We start from the raw sequence: 19,850 nt of genomic DNA on the forward strand, positions 1-19,850 counted from the left end.
TGAGGCACTGAGAAGTTCAATAATTACTCAAGACTTCACAACTCTTAGATAGTAGAGTTGGGATTTGAAGTCAGGCAGTTCATCTCCAGAGTCTGCCTTATCCACTCAAGTAGACTGTATTCTAGCAGCCCTGCCCTGGGAATCTGGGGCAAATCTGAAGTAGGTTAACAAGGTCTTGAATAGAACAACTGGCAACAACAATGGCAATAATAATGGTAAATAAATACTGAGGACTTAATATGTTATAGTGATTTTATCTTTATCTCTAATTTTTAATACTCCTCTTACATTAATACATTGTACAGATAAGGACGCTGCAATGTGGAGAGGTTGGGTAATGACCAATATCACCATGTTCTTACGTGGTGGAGCCAGGAGTGATTCCTGGTCCGGGGTCAGATTATTAAAACACTAGGCTCGTGTCTTCACTCCCTGCAGTTGTCACAGTGTTTTGGGGTCCTCTGTGATGCAGGTACCCAAGAGATGTTCTGGGTATCTCCTTTGGTCACTCTTCTCAGTCCTCCTACATCCCTTTTAGGCAGCTCTTTCTCTTGGTCCCGTTCATGGTCTAATTCTTAGGAGTGTCTTATTCCATTTCCTTAGGGCTCTGTTCTCGAGAACACTGTGGTTGCCTGGGCTTGGATTTTCCTTCAAGATAGAACTTGATGTTTAGCTATGGGGAGTGTGGTCACTTGACAGCCTCCAGCTGCTAATGCCTTCAGGACCCACTTCAGTTTTCCAGATGAAGCTATGCTCTTCCTGGGCAGTGACTAGCCAGCTACTGAGCACAGAGGTGCTAGGACCCGGCCGTTTCTACCTGATAAAGCGTTGTTCCACTGCTCCGCATTGTGTTGGCAAGACTTGGTCAGATCTGTGTGGTGATCTGATCTTTTCCCCATCCCATCCTGCTTCCTCTCCCTTTTTATTTCTCTCAAGCATTAAACCACCCTTTCTCCAGTCACAACACAATAAACCTCTTGCACTCCTAACATCATCTTAATGCCCACTTCCCAAGGGACCCATTGTTACTACAACTGAGTGGGTGATCTATCCAAGGCAGAAGATGAGTTTAAGTGGGGGTCGTGTGCTATCCATCTGTGGTAACACATTATTCACTGACAGGAGGTATCTGTCATTAAGCATAGAGTTGGAAATATGAATGGGAACCTTAGGAGTGTGATAGGGGGAGAGAGAGAGAATGAGAGAGAGAACGAGAGACAGAGAATAAACACATGTGGGTGGTGAGCTCAAAGGAAGACTTTTAGGTAGATACTTAGTCTATTCTATTTATCCATAGGTCTGTCATTTAGCCCTTCTTTATTTACTCTTAAGCTATAGTGTTGAAGAACATTGTAATTCATAGGTTGAAATAAGCACAAAAACCCCATCAAAAGCACTAATTTTGGTTTTATTTTATTATCAATCTATAGTCAATTTTCAAGTACTCACAAAGTGCCTAGAACAATACCTGATGCACAGTAGTGAGTTCTCAATAAATATTTATTGAATAAATGAAAGAATGAATAAAAGTTTAAAAAATTCAACACATATACTTTTGAGCCAGTAAAAAGAGTTCTTCAGGATGGCTAATCATGACAGTTGTCAATAGATAGAAAATTTTCAGGCCGAATAAAAGGAAAACTTCATTTTGTACACAAAACCATTTGCCCTAGCCAGACAGTATCCCACAGCATAGTTAACATCTGAAAGCCTGTATAAGGAAGTGGACTTAACTCCCACCCTCTGGGACTTGGATTGTAATAGGACTTCCTGGTCAAATGAAAAGTCAAGTCACTGTTGCGGCTGAGAAACCAAGGGTTGGCTTATGACGAGGGGAACCCCCAAAACAATCTGAATGTTCATACAATCTAAGAAAAATAGCAAGTTTTCCATGTATCTGGCTTCAAGTTATATAACTACTTCTTCAAATCAGAGAGCTGCCCAGAAGCCCTTCCTATTCAGAAAATCTGGAGATGCCCCTGCATTCTTCTAAAAAGTGTATATGACCTGAATGGGTTAGAGGTTGTGTTGGCAGATCAGAGAACTCTCAGGGAAGCACCTTGAATTCTCAAAGGGAGGCAGTTATGGGATTGCAATTAAAGGTGGGAAGGGCTATGATTGGCTCACTTGGGAGACTCAGCTGACATTGGATTGAAGTTCTGAGACACAGCTGATACTAATGCTCCTTGTAAATTGTAATTGGTGTAGGAGTACTGCTATGCAAAATTCCTCATATAATCTCACTTTGTTTTAGTGTTTTGTGGTGTAACTTGGCGATGCAGTAGAAGACATAAGTATATCTTATCCTATTTGAGAAAGAATTTGGACAGCAATACAGTTTCGTTAAAAATTGGAGCAAATTGCAGTTTGAGGAGGCCAATATAAAATGGTAGAGAGGATAAAAGAAAATGGTGAGGGATTTCCCTGGTGGCGCAGTGGTTAAGAATCCGCCTGCCAAAGCTAGGGGACACAGGTTCGAGCCCTGGTGAGGGAAGATCCCACATGCTGCGGAGCAACTAAGCCCGTGCGCCACAACTACTGAGCCTGCGCTCTAGAGCCCACGAGCCACAACTACTGCAGCCTATGCACCTAGAGCCCGCGCACAGCAATGAACACCCAACGCAGCCAAAAATAAATAAATTTAAAGAAAAGATAGTGGTGAGTAAAATAAATTGGAACAAGTGTGTTTTCATTGTATCAGATTGAAAAATCACTAACGTAATACTAGTTCTCCTTATGCATAATTAAATAAAGTGTTCTTATATTAATTTATCAAATTGTAAGATTATTTTATGCAGTTTGAATGCCAGTGAAGGGTCTCACTGATGAGGAAAAATGGAATATTTCAAAAGAAAAACATTGGATAAAGAATATTAAAAAAGGATATGTGAAAAATAATGAGGGATAGTCAACTATGGCAAATATTTCATTCCGATATAATACAGCAAAGTTGATTTAAAGGAAATTGATAAGAATAAAATAAATTTAAATCTGAGATGTCAATCTCTAAACACTGTAACTTTTAAGGTAATGCCAACTAAATCATTTGTTACTGATGTCAGAACATTCAGGTACTTGGGGAAAATGTCATTTTAAAAATTATGCTTCTACTACGTACTGGTTATGAATTATTCAGTAAATGTGTGGGGGTGATATTATTTACAGCTCATTTCCTGCCAACTTCTGTTTTTCACTAAATTTTTCTTTTTTAAACTTGAGGCAGCTTCACAATGTAATTGGTAATAGAAGCAGATGGCGCATCTTTGACCCTTCTAGGCAATCAGTTATTTTCAAGATATGGGGACAGACAGCATGCACTAAAATCAGCCCTATCTTTTTTAGCTGTCAAAGAGTAGACTTGGTCATAAAATTTGAGTAAAGAACCTGAGAGATCTTCTAGTACAATTCTTGTATTTTACAGGTGAGAAAATGCTTGGTTAGAGAGGCAGTAAATTGATCAGCTCAAGGTCATGTAGGAAGTAAATAGGACCAGATCTCAGCCACTTGACTTAGTGTTAGAGTTTCCTTGCCCCCACTTCTAGTATCAAGGCTGTCTTTTCTGTTTGGGGAGATTAGAATATTTATATATTATATAAAATTATAAAACATTTTAAGCATTCTGAAAATTAGCAAAAATAATATAACTCTGGAATACTTTCTCACTCAGTTCTGTCAAAACTTAAAACACTGCCATATTTTCATCAGCTTTTAAAAAATATATCTTGATAGCCTTTGTCTTCTTTTATAGATCAGAACAACTACATTCAATTTACACTGAAATGATAGCCATGGAGTGTTTTGGTAACTTTAAAAATCAATTACATAAACACTCTCAATTCCCTAAAAATAATAAATAATGAAAATGAAATATTATTACTGATATTAGTAATAAGTAGACATCATTGTTCTGCTTACTGTACGACAGGCACTTATTTACATGTATTGTATTATTTTATGTAAAGTCACATTTTGTTATTCTCTGAGGGTTCAACTCATTTTCTTCTAGACAAAATTATCTATCTTTTGTTATTATTCTTTCTGGCTGAAATAGTAATGTGTTACGTAGCCCTGTTTTTTCTGTTGGGCCAAAAGGCCGCTAATAGCCTAAGCAGTTTATTTGTATGGGAAAAAAACAAGTGCTTTATTTTTTGGGTGATGCCACCTCCTGTTGAGCTCTTCAACTGCAGGAGCAGAACTGGTGCTAGATTTCTGTGTCTATTAGTCCCCTTAGTTGGCCATTCTTGTTTAGGGCCAACCCATACACTTTATGGTGGTGACTCTGATAGCCAGAAAGAGCACTCTCAAGGCTGGTGAGAAGTATTGTGAAAACATTTGAACCTGCTTTTGGATGGGTTTATTGAAATTATGTTTGAATATTGATTACACCCAATGATGTTCTGAAAATTCACATCAAAGAGAATGAGGAAAGCATGCTGTGAATGAAGGCTGGGCAGAGGAGAAGCTGGGAACCCATCCAGATTTTTCTCACAGAAATCAAGCCTTCCTTGAAACAGATCCTGAATCAAAATGTTTGGTTGTCAAAGCACATTCCTGCTGAGAATGAGATGGACTGAGAGCTAAAGTGACTGAGATGAAAGAAGTGTAATGTAAGGTAACAAAAAGTCTTGTCTGCCTCCAATAATTTCTACATCTTCTCCCTCCTGAAGTTTCCCCCACAGAGTACAATAAAGATGGTGACTTTGTCATCCTCACCCACCATGTCCATCACCTTGTATTTCACCCATCTTATACTTCTCACCTTTCCCCAAATCAGGTAAAGACTTTCACATTTCCTGTCATTTATTCATGCCACTTATTTCCTGGCCTGAATTTCCTTTCTTTCCTTTACCTGGAAAACTTCTACTACAGTCAAGTTTCAGGGACGCAACTCAGGAATAGGGTAGTTAAATAGAGATAAACAAAACTACATATTTAGACTATTCTAATTTGGATCTCAAAAGTCTAAACTCAAAAAAGTGTCTGCTACATAGTATGAACTCAAGATGTGTTAGTAGTTTTTCCTTATGGCAGCACACGGCGGCAAGATGGTGGTGCAAATTTCCAAGGAGAGGAAGTTTGTCACCGATAATATCTTCAAAGCTGAACTGAATGGGTTTCTCACTCAGGAGCTGGCTGAAGATGGATACTATGGAGTTCTGAGTTACACCAGCCATGACAGAAATCATTATCCTGGTCACCAGTATGCAGAATGTTCCTGGTGAGAAGGGCCAGCAGATCTGCAAACTGACTGCTGTGGTTCAGAAAAGATCTAGCTTCCCTGAGGGCAGTGTAGAGCTTTATACTGAAAAGGTGGCCACAAGAGGTCTGTGTGCTATTGCCCAGGCAGAGTCTCTGTATTACAGATTCCTAGGAGGACTTGCTGTGTGGAGGAGGGCCTGCTGTGGTATGCTGCCGTTCATCATGGAATGTGGGGCTAAAGCCTGCATAGTCATGGTACTGGGAAACTCTGAGGATATAGCACTAAATCCATGAAGTTTGTGGATGGCCTGATGATCTGGGACTCTGTTAACCACTATGTTGACACTGCCATGTGCCACGTGCTACACAGTCAGGGTGTGCTGGGCATCAAAGTGAAGGTCATGCTGCCTTGGGACCCAAGTGGTAAGATTGGCCTTAAGAAGCCCTTTCCTGACCTTGTGAGCATTGTGGAACCCCCAAATGAGATAACACCCACCACTCCCATCTCTGAAGAGAAAGGTGGGAAGCTGGAGCTACTTACCATGCCCCAGCCAGTACTACTAGCATAATAGGGTATCCTTGGCAGCTGGATCTGGAGTCTGGATGTTACTCTGTAAAGACCTTTAATAAAATAAAATATTTTTTAAAGACCTGTGGACTGACTAGACTGTACATTCAGTGTTCAGACTGAGGGTCATGTTGCTCCATGGGAGCGTTACTTTTTTTTTTTTTTTTTTTGCATCAGCTTTTATTTTTTTATTTTATTTTATTTTTTTAACATCTTTATTGGAGTATAATTGCTTTACAATGGCATGGGAGCATTACTTGATTGATTCTTAGAGCTGTCTGGCTCACAATGTTTCTTTGCTTTCCCTGAAATCCTCTTGGTTTCAATTGTATCTGTGAGGCAAGGGCCAGAACAGGAGGACCCAAGCAGAGGTAACCAGAGAAGTATCCTGTTGAGGGGTAAATCTGGTGATGGTGTAAGCTGATTGCTAACAGGAAAGCACCTTGATTAACTCATCTGTAGTTCAGGGTTATAGGTTTAGAAGAGGGATATGTTTAAGATGATTTTCTGTATTGCACATAGAAAATGAATACAGCAACCATTTTATTTGGGGGTTATTCAGAAAAAGATTAGTAGAATGAATGAAGTAGATAATGTTTTTTATGTTTAAGAGTCTTGATAATTTTTGTTGGACTATGAGGTCTTCTTCCGCAATATTTTACCTGCAGTTAGATCCTTGTGTAGTTTCATCCAGAAGCTTTTGAGATGCCATGAGCAGCACTTTACCTGAAGTGTAAACTTTACCACCATTGACCTGTGGATCACAGATTGTATGTTTACCAGGCTCTGGTATACTTAGCTAGGCCTGGGCGCACTTGGTTGTGTCCTACTCTTACCTCAGGGTGTAGATCATGACCCTTTTCTGTCTAGCCATGAACCAAAGGTCCTGCTTCTACAGACTGGCACTGGAAATTGAGATACTCCTGCCTTCTCTGACGTGGAATGTTCCTGTCCTGTACCATAGTTCAGTGGTGAAGGACATGGGCCCTGGAGTCAGATAGACTTGGGTGGGATTCTAGTTCCTTTATATCTAAGCTTAGTGAAGGTTTTCAACATCTCATTTGTAAATTAGAGCTAACAGTAAATTCCCGTATTGTGAGCATTAAATAATAATGTAGAAACCACTCAATATGGTGCACAAGGAAGTGATTAATACTTCTTTGACTTCTAAGATTGCCAATAGCCAATGTCCAGAGCCAGCTGAACATTGGCTGTTGGGATGCCCTACTAGGATTCTGGTTATTGACCTTTACATGTCAGACCTACTGTTGAGTAAGCAGTTCTCCTTGCAGTCTATCTTCCTTTTGTTTCTCTGTTCTCCTCTAGCAAGATCCCAACAAGGAAGGGATGGGAGGAGCACAGAAGCATCTCTCTGTCTCATAATTTGTCTTGGTTTTGGCCTCGGTAAGACAAAAGACATTGATTATTTTAGAACACAGTAATTAAGTAGGTAGGGTACAGACTGCCAATAATATCAAGAAAGCAATTCATTAAGCAGAGTAGGTGCTGTTGGTTAATAAACTGGCTTTAAACGAAAATTTGCCATGAGTGAGCCAAAATCTTGTATAATTTGTCTAAAGATAAGGGGGAGTTGACCTCATTTCTCAAGTGTTTCCAGATATTGTCCATAAATGAGCATAAAATAAATATTCTTGAAAATGAATCTAGGATTTTTTTTTTTTTAATAAACTGTGACCCTTAAAATGATGCTCAAATCTTGAGGAAATAGCACTTGTGTTCAGCATACTTCATTGTCTCGCTCCAGTGATGGGGTAAAATGACCATAAATTTTACAGTCAGACAGGCATGGTGTTTAATTCTGCTCTGGTATTAACTTATTATCACTGAACCTTTGTTTTCTCTTAGGTGAAATAGCTTTAGTTTTCTCTATTTTACAAGATGGCTGTACAGATTAAATGTAATAATGCCTGTCAGGTTCCTTGTGTCATGCCATGCCCAATTTCTATCTTTATCTTTGTCTTCCAGACCTATACGGAGAGCATACTTACATTAAATGAACTTAGTGAAAACACACAACTTATCTGAAAACTACTCTGCATTCATCCCCTCATACAAGAAACATCAATGTGATATAATGTTCTAAGATAGGACTTGCTGACTATCTGATCTTTTTTTACTTTGGGCAGTGCAACTCAAGTTATGAATAGGAAGGAGGGAAGTGAAGTGATTGAATTCATTGACTTGGATAAATGGGAAAAGGAGTGTTACTGAGCATATGCTATCATGAGTGAAGTTGTTACCATGTACTATTCATGGCACAAATAATTATTGAATGGCTAGGGCAAGGAAGGCACTGTCCTAGGTGCTGGGGGTATAACAGTGAATGAAACAGGTCAAGTTCCTGGCCTCATGAAACTTAAGTGCTAGTGAAGGGATACAGAAAATAAATAACTCAGTAAAAGATAGTGCTATAGAGAGTGATCATGGTGTTAAGAAAAATAAAGCAAAATAAGAGGGGCAAGAAGTGCTGGGGTAGGTGTGGGATTTCTATCTTATGTAGGGTGGCCAGAGAAGGACTTTTTGATAAGGTGACATTTGGGCAGGGGTATGAAGGGAGTGAAGGAGAGTTTGGAGATGTTAAGCCTCAGAGTGTTCATCCCAGAGAAATAAGTTGCAGAGACTCTTGAGGAAGGAGGAAACATGGACTGTTAAAAGCTTTTATCAAGAAGAGTGGTGTGATTGGTGCAAGAATGAGAGCTTAAAAGATGAGATCAGAGAAATGAAGAATGAATGCACTGTTGTTCCACAGGAGCAGTTTGTAAGTTTGTGGAGTGTTTTGTGTTGTCAGAATGATTGAGGTGTGCTACTGTTATAGAATGGGTGGAGGCCACAGATGCTAGATAGATGGGATGATTCCGCACAGTGAAGAATTGTCCTACATCTTACCCACTTTTCACATATCTGAATGGGTATTTGTAGAGTGTAAGGCTGCCACATACAGTTGTGTGAGTTGTGGACTGCAAAATTTTTGGAAGCACCATTGACATGGACCTGTTGGCATGGTGTCCCCATAGGACTGTGTTGTGCACAATCTGTACAGCTGTAAGTGACATCCCTGCACACAGTAAAACACTGTTTATAGTTTCTGGAGTCTAAAACCTAACTCCGTTTTACGTGTAGACATTAACCTGGAACGGAAGTTGTAGAGCAGATTTAAGTTTTGGGTGTGTGGTTGACCCTATGATCGTCCCGAAATGATGCTATGCTCTGCAAGTGAAGGTGTTTAAAATCACGACTACCTTGCTCAGTATTGGCATTTGCTGCTGGTTCAGCTGAAATGGAAAGGAGTTGAAGCTGAGAGCAGGGGAGGTGTGGAGAGGGAAAAGTTAGGAGGAAGAAAAGCAAGAAGGAATTCATGTTTCTGCACATGTGGGGTTGTGTTTTACTCATTTAAAACATAATTAAGCGACAGGACCAAGTTCTTTTTATTAGGGATACCTTTGGATTTGGGGCCGCCTGCCCTCCCAGGTCAATGGGTTTGAGTGGTGGCCATGAAATTCACACTCATCATGTACCAACACTACAGCTTTGCAACAATGCTTCCTGTCATCTAACTTTGCCCATTCCAAACTCTGTCTGAGGACTTTCCTCTTACATCACATTTTCTGGGACATTGTATTAGTTTCCTCTTGCTACTGGACATATTACCACAGATTTAGTGGTAATCTAAACAACACAATTTTATTCTCTTACTGTTCTGGAGTTCAGAAGTCTGAGACACACTAACTGTGCTAAAATCAAGGTGTAGGTAGGGCCATGTTCTCTCTGGAAGCTCTAGTAGAGACTCTATTTCTTTCCCCTTTCCAGCTTCTAGAGACTGCCTGCATTCCTTGGCTTGTGGCCCCATCCTCTATCTTCAAACCCAGCAGTGTAACATCCTCAAATCTCTTTTTTTTCTTTAACGTACACTCCCGTCTCCCTCTTATAGGGGCCCCTGTGATTCCATTGGGTCCACCTGGATAATCCATGATCATCTCCGCATTCCAAGATCCTTAACTTAATCAAATCTGCAAAGTTACTTTTGCCATATAAAGTAACATATTCATAGATTCTAGGGATTAGGGCATGTGTGTTTTGGGGGCACCATTAATTCACCTATTACAGAAATTGACACCTAAAATACCCAGGTCAAGGAGAGGACGGAGGTGGGGGTTTGGTGGTGATGGTGGCAGTGCTGAGCTAGCGCCACATATCCAGCAAACTGTGAACTGTTCAGACACACCATCATTTCAGACCAACCCCCTCCCTTCCCATGGTCATGATACCATCTTAGTGATGTGGACATTTTGGTAATCATTAGTGCTGATCATGAAATATTTTTAGTCCTCCCTTTGGGCACATGGACAACTTGCACTTCTCTGCCCTCTTAGGGTTAGGTGTGACCACGTGACTTGCTGTAATCAATGAAATGAGAACAGAAATGACAAATGTCAACTGTGGGCTGAGTTTTAAGGGCTGGTGCATGATTTGCTGTGTTCTCATTTTCCTGCCAGAGCAAACATGGCAGCACACAGATTAAATCTCCCTTGGTGTGGATTCCTGAGTGAAAGTAAATGGAGTAGGGCCCCCAGTAGATCCCTAAGGGACAAACACCCTGAATGATAAATGAAATTTCTTCTTTTAAGCCATTCAGATTTGGGGATAATTTTTACTGCAGCATAACCTAGCCTTCCCTGACTGATATAGGCATCCTCCATAAGAAACCAATTTAGGGCTTACTCCCTATCCTGATCCTTCCCACCAAGGCACCATTCCCTGATACCCTCCCTATTTATCAAGGAAGTCTTTTAGGGCCTAATATAACCCGACCACTTAAATCCCAGTTTGGAGGAGGCTGTTCATCTATAGCTCCATTCACCTTTCCAAAATTTATAGACCAATGGTCAGAGTGAGCATGTCAGTCTGGTCTGAGAGAAGTACACTCATAATTGTATCTTTTAAAGACCACACAACTGTTCTACTCAGTAGCCACTGTGGATTTCCCATATAAAACTCCACTGCTTTCCTCCACCTAAAGCACTGAGTCACTTCTTTCTGCACCTCCTGGTACCACCATTATTCTAGTAGTTGGTAGAATTTCAGCTTGCCCTCTGACCTCTTTCTTCTGACCTATGGATACCAGCTGCCTGGGAGGAGAACAATGGGATGAACTTGTGGCAGCCGACTCCATCAGTCTTCCTCATGTGTGTCCACACCAGCCCTGGCCTCTCTGCTGAAATTCCACCAACTACACTAGAACCTAATAATTAGTGCTGATTTCCCTGAAACAGCCCAAATATGCTTGAAAGAGTTCCTCAGCTCCATTGGCCCCATTTCATGTATCAGCAGTAAAGGGTAGAGCCTGAAGAACAATCATGAGGATGTACCTCTGACTTAGGAGTGCACCAGCCTTGGAAAACTCAGACCCAGCCCTGCTAGGGGAGACATTCTCATGTGGTGAGGTCAGCTCCATCCATGGACTTTTAAATAAATCCTGCCTATCCACCCAATGCATTACTGAGGATGTATAAAAACCTGTCTATGCAATTTCTCCGAACACCCTCCTGCTTACCTTGCTCTCTTTTCAATCCAGGCTCTGCTTCCTACCTCAGGATCTCCTTACATCAATGACCTATTCAGATGCATCTCTTTAGTTTTAACCTGAGTCATTTTACTTAGGATAGGAGCTTAGACTACTCTTCTGGCTCATGCACCTGCAGCTTTAGTAGAGAGGGGCTTTTGTCTCTAACCATCAACCTGGGCGACCAGCTTGTGTGGACTCCTTCCTAGTGCATGGGTACCAGCTAGTGCCAATCTCTGAACTTAAAAACTCTCCTCAGTGATGTCAGACCCGATCAGGGCTCACAAATAGGACAAGATTGAATTTCTCATTTTTTTAGGTTAGCTTGACCTGAAGTCAAGAGTTCAGACATGTACTCAAGCTTATACTCAGAACTATTAGCTTTTAGATGCATCCACCCTTTCTAAGAAAGTAACTCAGGAGTTCCCTGAAAGAGAGGCAGGGAGACTAATACCTTCTAAGAATATCGAGGTCATGATGCTCATGTTTTAAATCATGTCGGGGCAGGGGGATTCTTACAAACTAATGGGTAAGAAATTGCTCTGCTTCTCAGTGACTCTCCAGTGCCTTCCTAAAGCAAGCGCATAGAGGGAATCATGAGCAGATGTAAACACCCAGCACAGTTGTGCGTTCCTCATTTATTACAGAGCTTCCGTGCAAGGAGAGGGGGACAAGCAGGCAGGGATAAAAAGGGCAGCTTTTGTGTCCTTGAGCAATTCCTGGGAGTCGCTACCAACAAATTGGATAAAATTACAATTAAGACACTTGGGAAATTGAACCAGGAAAGTTCATCCTCCCATATTGAATTTTAAGGTGATTTCCGGTCATGGGGCAGGATAAAAGGAGGTCATTTTGAAACTGTGATCACATGGGAATATTGGTGTGAGGTTTGGGAACTTCTAAGAAACAGCAGGATGCCTTGAAGAATTGTATTAGTTTCTCCAATATTTGTTTTCTGTGAAATTTATTCCATTGAACCTTTGAAACAAAAATAAAGGGAAATATATTTTTGCTTCATTTTCAGTCAGTTATCGAGACAGAAAAATTCAGATTTCAATAATTCTAGACTCTTAACATCCAGAAATTCAGAAGTAATTTTGCAAGCCTCTGAATATAGAGAAACAAAATAAAATAATAAAATAAACTAAATCGCTAACTCACCAATACACTGACTTCTGTTTTATCTTGTGATTTGCCTGGACTCCAATAAACTACTTATTTCCCCCAATTTTGTGTGTGTTGATCCAGAATCATTTTTTGATTATTGTTAGATTGACTGAAGGCATGTGAAACATTTTCATTTAAAACACAAGAAAAAGAAAAGATGTGAGGATGCAGCAGGGGTGAGAATAAAAAGCACGGGTACGGTGGTGCATTTTGTTTCAATTTAAAATAAAAAATTGAAAAGAGTTTAATTCTAGTTTATATCTCTTGTCTTAACTACGTGGAGTGTAACTGAACAAATAGAGATGAGATGCTTTATTCATTATTAAATGACACTTTGGCTAAATTAAACTCTTTATAAATAACTCTGTGTGTGTGTGTGTGTGTGTGTGTGTGTGTGTGTGTGTGTGTACAGAATTCAGTGACTTTGTACCATATGACCATTATGACATCATCTCTCCCTCCCCCCAGCAAATTACTCAACAAGGTGGGTTTTCTGTTGATAACAATTTCAGCTCTAATGGAAAGAAATATTTATCTGACAAACCACAGCACGTTAGGATTGCTAAAGGAGTAACAAGGATTTGTAAAGAGCCCTAAAACAGACTCGAGATCAGGATTTGTGGGTTCAAGTCCCAGCTCTGACATTAACTGCTGCTAACCTTGCCCAAATCACTGAGACCATTGAACTTCAGTTTCTTTTTTTTTTTTTAACATCTTTATTGGAGTATAATTGCTTTACAATGGTGTGTTAGTTTCTGCTTTATAACAAAGTGAATCAGTTGTACATACACATATATCCCCATATCTCTTCCCTCTTGCATCTCCCTCCCTCCCACCCTCCCTATCCCACCGCTCTAGGTGGTCACAAAGCACCGAGCTGATCTCCCTGTGCTAGGTGGCTGCTTCCCACTAGCTATCTATTTTAAATTTGGTAGTGTATATATGTCAGTGCTACTCTCTTACTTCGTCCCAGCTTACCCTTCCCCCTCCCCGTGTCCTCAAGTCCATTCTCTACGTCTGCGTCTTTATTCCTGTCCTGCACCTAGGTTCATCAGAACCATTTTTTTTTTTTTAGATTCCATATATATGTGTTAGATTACAGTATTTGTTTTTCTCTTTCTGACTTACTTCACTCTGTATGACAGACTCTAGGTCCATCCACCTCACTACAAATAACTCAATTTCATTTCTTTTTATGGCTGAGTAATATTCCATTGTATATATGTGCCACATCTTCTTTATCCATTCATCTGTTGATGGACACTTAGGTTGCTTCCATGTCCTGGCTATTGTAAATACAGCTGCAGTGAACATTGTGGTACATGACTGCTTTTGAATTATGGTTTTCTCAGAGTATATGCCCAGTAGTGGGGTTGCTGGGTCATATGGTAGTTCTATTTTTAGTTTTTTAAGGAACCTCCATACTGTTCTCCATAGTGGATGTATCAATTTAAATTCCTACCAGCGTGCAAGAGAGTTCCCTTTTCTCCAAACCCTCTCCAGCATTTACTGTTTGTAGATTTTTGGATGATGGCCATTCTCACTGGTGTGAGATGATAATCTCATTGTAGTTTTGATTTGCATTTCTCTAATGATTAACAATGTTGAGCATTCTTTCATGTGTTTGTTGGCAATCTGTATATCTTCTTTGGAGAAATGTCTGTTTAGATCTTCTGCCCATTTTTGGATTGGGTTGTTTATTTTTTTGATATTGAGTTGCATGAGCTGCTTGTAAATTTTGGAGATTAATCCTTTGTCAGTTGCTTCATTTGCAAATATTTTCTCCCATTCTGAGGGTTGTCTTTTCATCTTGTTTATGTTTTCCTTTGCTGTGCAAAAGGTTTTGAGTTTCATTAGGTCCCATTTGTTTATTTTTGTTTTTATTTCCATTTTTCTAGGAGGTGGGTCAAAGAGAATCTTGCTGTGATTTATGTCAGAGAGTGTTCTGCCTATGTTTTCTTCTAAGAGTTTGATAGTGTCTGGCCTTACATTTAGGTCTTTAATCCATTTTGAGTTTATTTTTGTGTATGGTGTTAGGGAGTGTTCTAATTTCATTCTTTTACATGTAGCTGTCCAGTTTTCCCAGCACCGCATATTGAAGAGGCTGTCTTTTCTCCACTGTATACTCTTGCCTCCTTTATCAAAGATAAGGTGACCATATGTGCGTGGGTTTATCTCTGGGCTTTCTATCCTGTTCCATTGATCTGTATTTCTGTTTTGTGCCAGTACCAGACTGTCTTGATTACTGTAGCTTTGTAGTATAGTCTTAAGTCAGGGAACCTGATTCCTCCAGCTCCGTTTTTCTTTCTTAAGATTGCTTTGGCTATTCGGGGTCTTTTGTGTTTCCATACAGATTGTGAAATTTTTTGTTCTAGTTCTGTGAAAAATGCCATTGGTGGTTTGATAAGGATTGCACTGAACCTGTAGATTGCTTTGGGTAGTAGAGTCATTTTCACAATGTTGATTCTTCCAATCCAAGAACATGGTATATCTCTCTATCTGTTTGTATCATCTTTAATTTCTTTCATCAGTGTCTTATAATTTTCTGCATACATGTCTTTAATCTCCTTAGGTCGGTTTATTCCTATATATGTGTATATATATATATATATATACATATATATATATATTATTCCTAGATATTTTATTCGTTTCATTGCAGTGGTAAATGTTTTCTTAATTTCACTTTCAGATTTTTCATCATTAGTGTGTAGGAATGCTAGAGATTTCTGTGCATTAATTTTGTATTCTGCTACTTTACCAAATTCATTGATTAGCACTAGTAGTTTTCTGGTAGAGTCTTTAGGATTCTCTATGTATAGTATCATGTCACCTGCAAACAGTGACAGCTTTACTTCTTCTTTTCTGATTTGGATTCCTTTTATTTCTTTTTCTTCTCTGATTGCTGTGGCTAAAACTTCCAAAACTGTTGAATAATAGTGGTGAGAGTGGGGAACCTTGTATTTTTCATAATCTTAGTGGAAATGGTTTCAGTTTTTCACCATTGAGGACGATGTTGGCTGTAGGTTTGTCATATATGGCCTTTTTTATGTTGAGGTAAGTTCCCTCTGTGCCTACTTTCTGGAAGGTTTTTATCGTAAATGGGTGTTGAATTTTGTCAAAAGCTTTTTCTGCCTCTGTTGAGATGATCATGTGGTTTTTCTCCTTCATTTTGTTAATATGGTTTATCACATTGATCGATTTGCATATATTGAAGAATCCTTGCATTCCTGGGGTAAACCCCACTTGATCATGTTATATGATCCTTTTAATGTGGTGCTGGATTCTGTGTGCTAGTTTTTTGTTGAGGATTTTTGCATCTTTGTTCATCAGTGATATTGGCCTGTAGTTTTTCTTTGTGTGTGTGGCATCTTTGTCTGGTTTTGGTATCAGGGTGATGCTGGCCTCGTAGAATGAGTTTGGGAGTGTTCCTCCCTCTGCCATATTTTGGAAGAGTTTGAAAAGCATACGTGTTAGCTCTTCTCTAAATGTTTGATAGAATTCGCCTGTGAAGCCGTCTGGTCCTGGGCTTTTATTTGTTGGAAGATTTTTAATCACAGTTTCAATTTCAGTACTTGTGATAGGTCTGTTCATATTTTCTCTTTCTTCCTGGTTCAGTCTCGGGAGGTTGTGCATTTCTAAAAATTGTCCATTTCTTCCGTATTGTCCCTTTTATTGGCATATAGTTGCTTGTAGTAATCCCTCTTGATCCTTCGTATTTCTGCAGTGTCAGTTGTTACTTCTCCTTTTTCATTTTTAATTCTAGTGATTTGAGTCTTCTCCCTTTTTGTCTTGATGAGTCTGGCTAATGGTTTATCAATTTTGTTTACCTTCTCAAAGAACCAGCTTTTAGTTTTATTGATCTTTGCTATCGTTTCCTTCATTTCTTTTTCATTTATTTCTGATCTGATCTTTATGATTTCTTTCCTTCTGCTAACTTTGGGGCTTTTTTGTTCTTCTTTCTCTAAGTGCTTTAGGTGTAAGGTTAGGTTGTTTATTTGAGATGTTTCTTATTTCTTAAGGTAGGATTGTATTGCTATAATCTTCCCTCTTAGAACTGCTTTTGCTGCATCCCATAGGTTTTGCGTCATCGTGTATTCATTGTCATTTGTTTCTAGGAATTTTTTGATTTCCTCTTTGATTTCTTCAGTGACCTTTTGGTTATTAAGTAGTGTATTGTTTAGCCACCATGTGTTTGTATTTTTTACAGATTTTTTCCTGTAATTGATATCTAGTCTCATAGCATTGTGGTCAGAAAAGATACTTGATACGATTTTAATTTTCTTAAATTTACCAAGGCTTGATTTGTGACCCAAGATAAGATCTATCCTGGAGAATGTTCCATGAGCACTTGAGAAGAAAGTGTCTTCTGTTGTTTTTGGGTGGAATATCCTATAAATATCAATTAAGTCCATCTTGTTTAATGTATCAGTTAAAGCTTGTGTTTCCTTATTTATTTTCATTTTGCATGATCTGTCCATTGGTGAAAGTGGGGTGTTAACGTTACCCACTATGATTGTGTTACTGTGGATTTCCCCTTTTATGGCTGTTAGTATTTGCCTTGTGTATTGAGGTGCTCCTGTGTTGGGTGCATAAATATTTACAATTGTTATATCTTCTTCTTGGATTGATCCCTTGATCATTATAGAGTGTCCTTCTTTGTCTCTTGTAATAGTCTTTGTTTTAAAGTCTATTTTGTGTGATATGAGAATTGTTCCTCCAGCTTCCTTTTGATTTCCATTTGCATGGAATATCTTTTTCCATCCCCTCACTTTCAGTCTGTTTGTGTCCCTAGGTCTGAAGTGGGTCTCTTATAGACAGCATATATATGGGTCCTGTTTTTGTATCCATTCAGCCAATCTATGTCTTTTGGTCGGAGCATTTAATTCATTTACATTTAAGGTAATTATCGATATGTATGCTTCTATTACCATTTTCTTAATTGTTTTGGGTTTGTCATTGTAGGTCTTTTCCTTCTCTTGTGTTTCCTGCCTAGAGAAATTCCTTTAGCATTTGTTGTAAAGCTGGTTTGGTGGTGCTGAATTCTCTTAGCTTTTGCTTGTGTGTAAAGGTTTTAATTTCTCTGCCAAATCTGAATGAGATCCTTGCTGGGTAGAGTAATCTTGGTTGTAGGTTTTTCTCCTTCATCACTTTAAATATGTCCTGCCACTCCCTTCTGGCTTGCAGAGTTTCTGCTGGAAGATCAGCTGTTAACCTTATGGGGATTCCCTTGTGTGTTATTTGTTGTTTTTCCCTTCCTTTAAATTTTTTTTCTTTGTATTTAATTTTTGATAGTTTGATTAATATGTGTCTTTGCGTGTTTCTCCTTGGATTTATCGTGTATGGGACTCGCTGTGCTTCCTGGACTTGATTGACTCTTTTCTTCCCCATATTAGGGAAGTTTTCAACTATAATGTCTTCAAATGTTTTCTCAGTCCCTTTCTTTTTTGCTTCTTCTTCTGGGACCCCTATCATTTGAATGTTGGTGCATTTAATGTTGTCCCAGAGGTCTCTGAGACTGTCTTGAATTCTTTTCATTTTTTTTTTCTTTATTCTGCTCTGTAGTAGTTATTTCCACTATTTTGTCTTCCAGGTCACTTATCCTTTCTTCTGCCTCAATTATTCTACTATTGATCCCATCTAGGGCATTTTTAATTTCATTTATTGTTTTGTTCATCATTGTTTGTTTGCTCTTTAGTTTTTCTAGGTCCTTGTAAAACATTTCTCGTATTTTCTCCATTGTATTTCCAAGATTTTGAATCATCTTTACTATTATTATTCTGAGTTCCTTTTCAGGTAGCCTGCCTATTTCGTTTTCATTTGTTAGGTCTGGTGGGTTTTTGCCTTGCTCCTTCATCTGCTGTGTTTCTCTGTCTTCTGATTTTGCTTAATTTACTGTGTTTGGGGTCTCCTTTTTTCAGGCTGCAGGTTCGTAGTTCCCGTTACTTTTGGTGTCTGCCCCCAGTAGCTATGGTTGGTTCAGTTGGTTGTGTAGGCTTCCTGGTGGAGGGGACTAGTGCCTATGTTCTGGTGGATGAGGCTGGATCTTGTCTTTCTGGTGGGCAGGTCCACGTTTGGTGGTATGTTTTGGGGGTGTCTGTGTCCTTATTATGATTTTAGCCAACCTCTCTGCTAATGGGTGGGCTTGTGTTCCTGTCTTGTCAGTTGTTTGGCATAGGGTGTCGAGTGCTGTAGCTTGCTGGTCGTTGAGTGGATCTGGGTCTTGGCGTTGAGATGGAGATCTCAGGGAGATTTTCACGGTTTGATATTACATGGAGCTGGAGGTCTCTTGTGGACCAATGTCCTGAACTTGGCTCTTCCACCTCAGAGGCACAGCCCTGATGTCTGGCTGGAGCACCAAGAGCCTGTCATCCACATGGCTCAGAATAAAAGGGGGAAAAAGAAAGAAAGAAAGAAAGAAGAAGATACAGTACAATACAATAAAGTTATTAAAATAAAAAAAATAATTGAAAAAAAAATTTTAAAGTAATAAAAAAAAAGAAAGAATGAAAGAAGGAAGAGAGCAACCAAACCAAAAACAAATCCACCAATGATAACAAGTGCCAAAAACTATACAAAAGAACAATCAAACAAAAAAATGGATAGAGAGAACCCTAGGACAGATGGTAAAAGGAAAGAAATACAGACAAAATCACACACAGAAGCATAAACATACATACTCACAAAAAGAGAAAAAGGGAAAACAGTATATATATCCTTGTTCCCAAAGTCCACCTCCTCAATTTGGGATGATTCGTTGTCTATTCAGGTATTCCACAGATGCAGGGTACATCAAGTTGATTGTGGAGATTTTATCCGCTGCTCCTGAGGCTGCTGGGAGAGATTTCCATTTCTCTTCTTTGTTCGCACAGCTCCTGGGGTTTAGCTTTGGATCTGGCCCTGCCTCTGTGTGTAGGTCACCTGAGGGTGTCTGTTCTTCGCTCAGACAGGACGGTGTTAAAGGAGCAGCTGATTCGGGGGCTCTGGCCCACTCAGGCCGTGGGGAGGGAGGGATACGGATGTGGGGCGAGCCTGCGGCAGCAGAGGCCAGCATGACCTTGCACCAGCCTGAGGTGCACTGTGTACTCTCCTGGGGAAGTTGTCTCTGGATCACGAGACCCTGGCAGTGGCGGGCTGCACAGGCTCCCAGGAGGGGAGGTGTGGATAGTGACCTGTGCTCGCACACAGGCTTCTTGGTGGCGGCAGCAGCAGCCTTAGCGTCTCATGCCCATCTCTGGGGTCTGCGCCGATAGCTGCGGCTTACCCCTGTGCTCCTTTAAGTGGCGCTCTGAATCCCCTCTCCTTGGGCACCAGGAAACAGAGACAAGACAGAAT

At 39.8% G+C, this 19,850-nt stretch overlaps 1 long non-coding RNA gene and 1 pseudogene across 3 annotated transcripts in view; both read left to right on the forward strand.

Annotated features, from left to right (window-relative positions):
• LOC307196465 overlaps positions 1–19,850 on the forward strand; it is a 187,330-nt gene that overhangs the window by 72,224 nt on the left and 95,256 nt on the right. The window lies entirely within an intron of this gene.
• Positions 5,021–6,509, forward strand: LOC307196168 (small ribosomal subunit protein uS3-like; annotated as a pseudogene). The gene has a single exon. The product of its transcript is annotated as a small ribosomal subunit protein uS3-like (transcript).

This window comes from Stenella coeruleoalba (genome assembly GCF_951394435.1).
Source record: "Stenella coeruleoalba genome assembly, chromosome: 13".
NCBI lineage: Eukaryota > Metazoa > Chordata > Mammalia > Artiodactyla > Delphinidae > Stenella > Stenella coeruleoalba.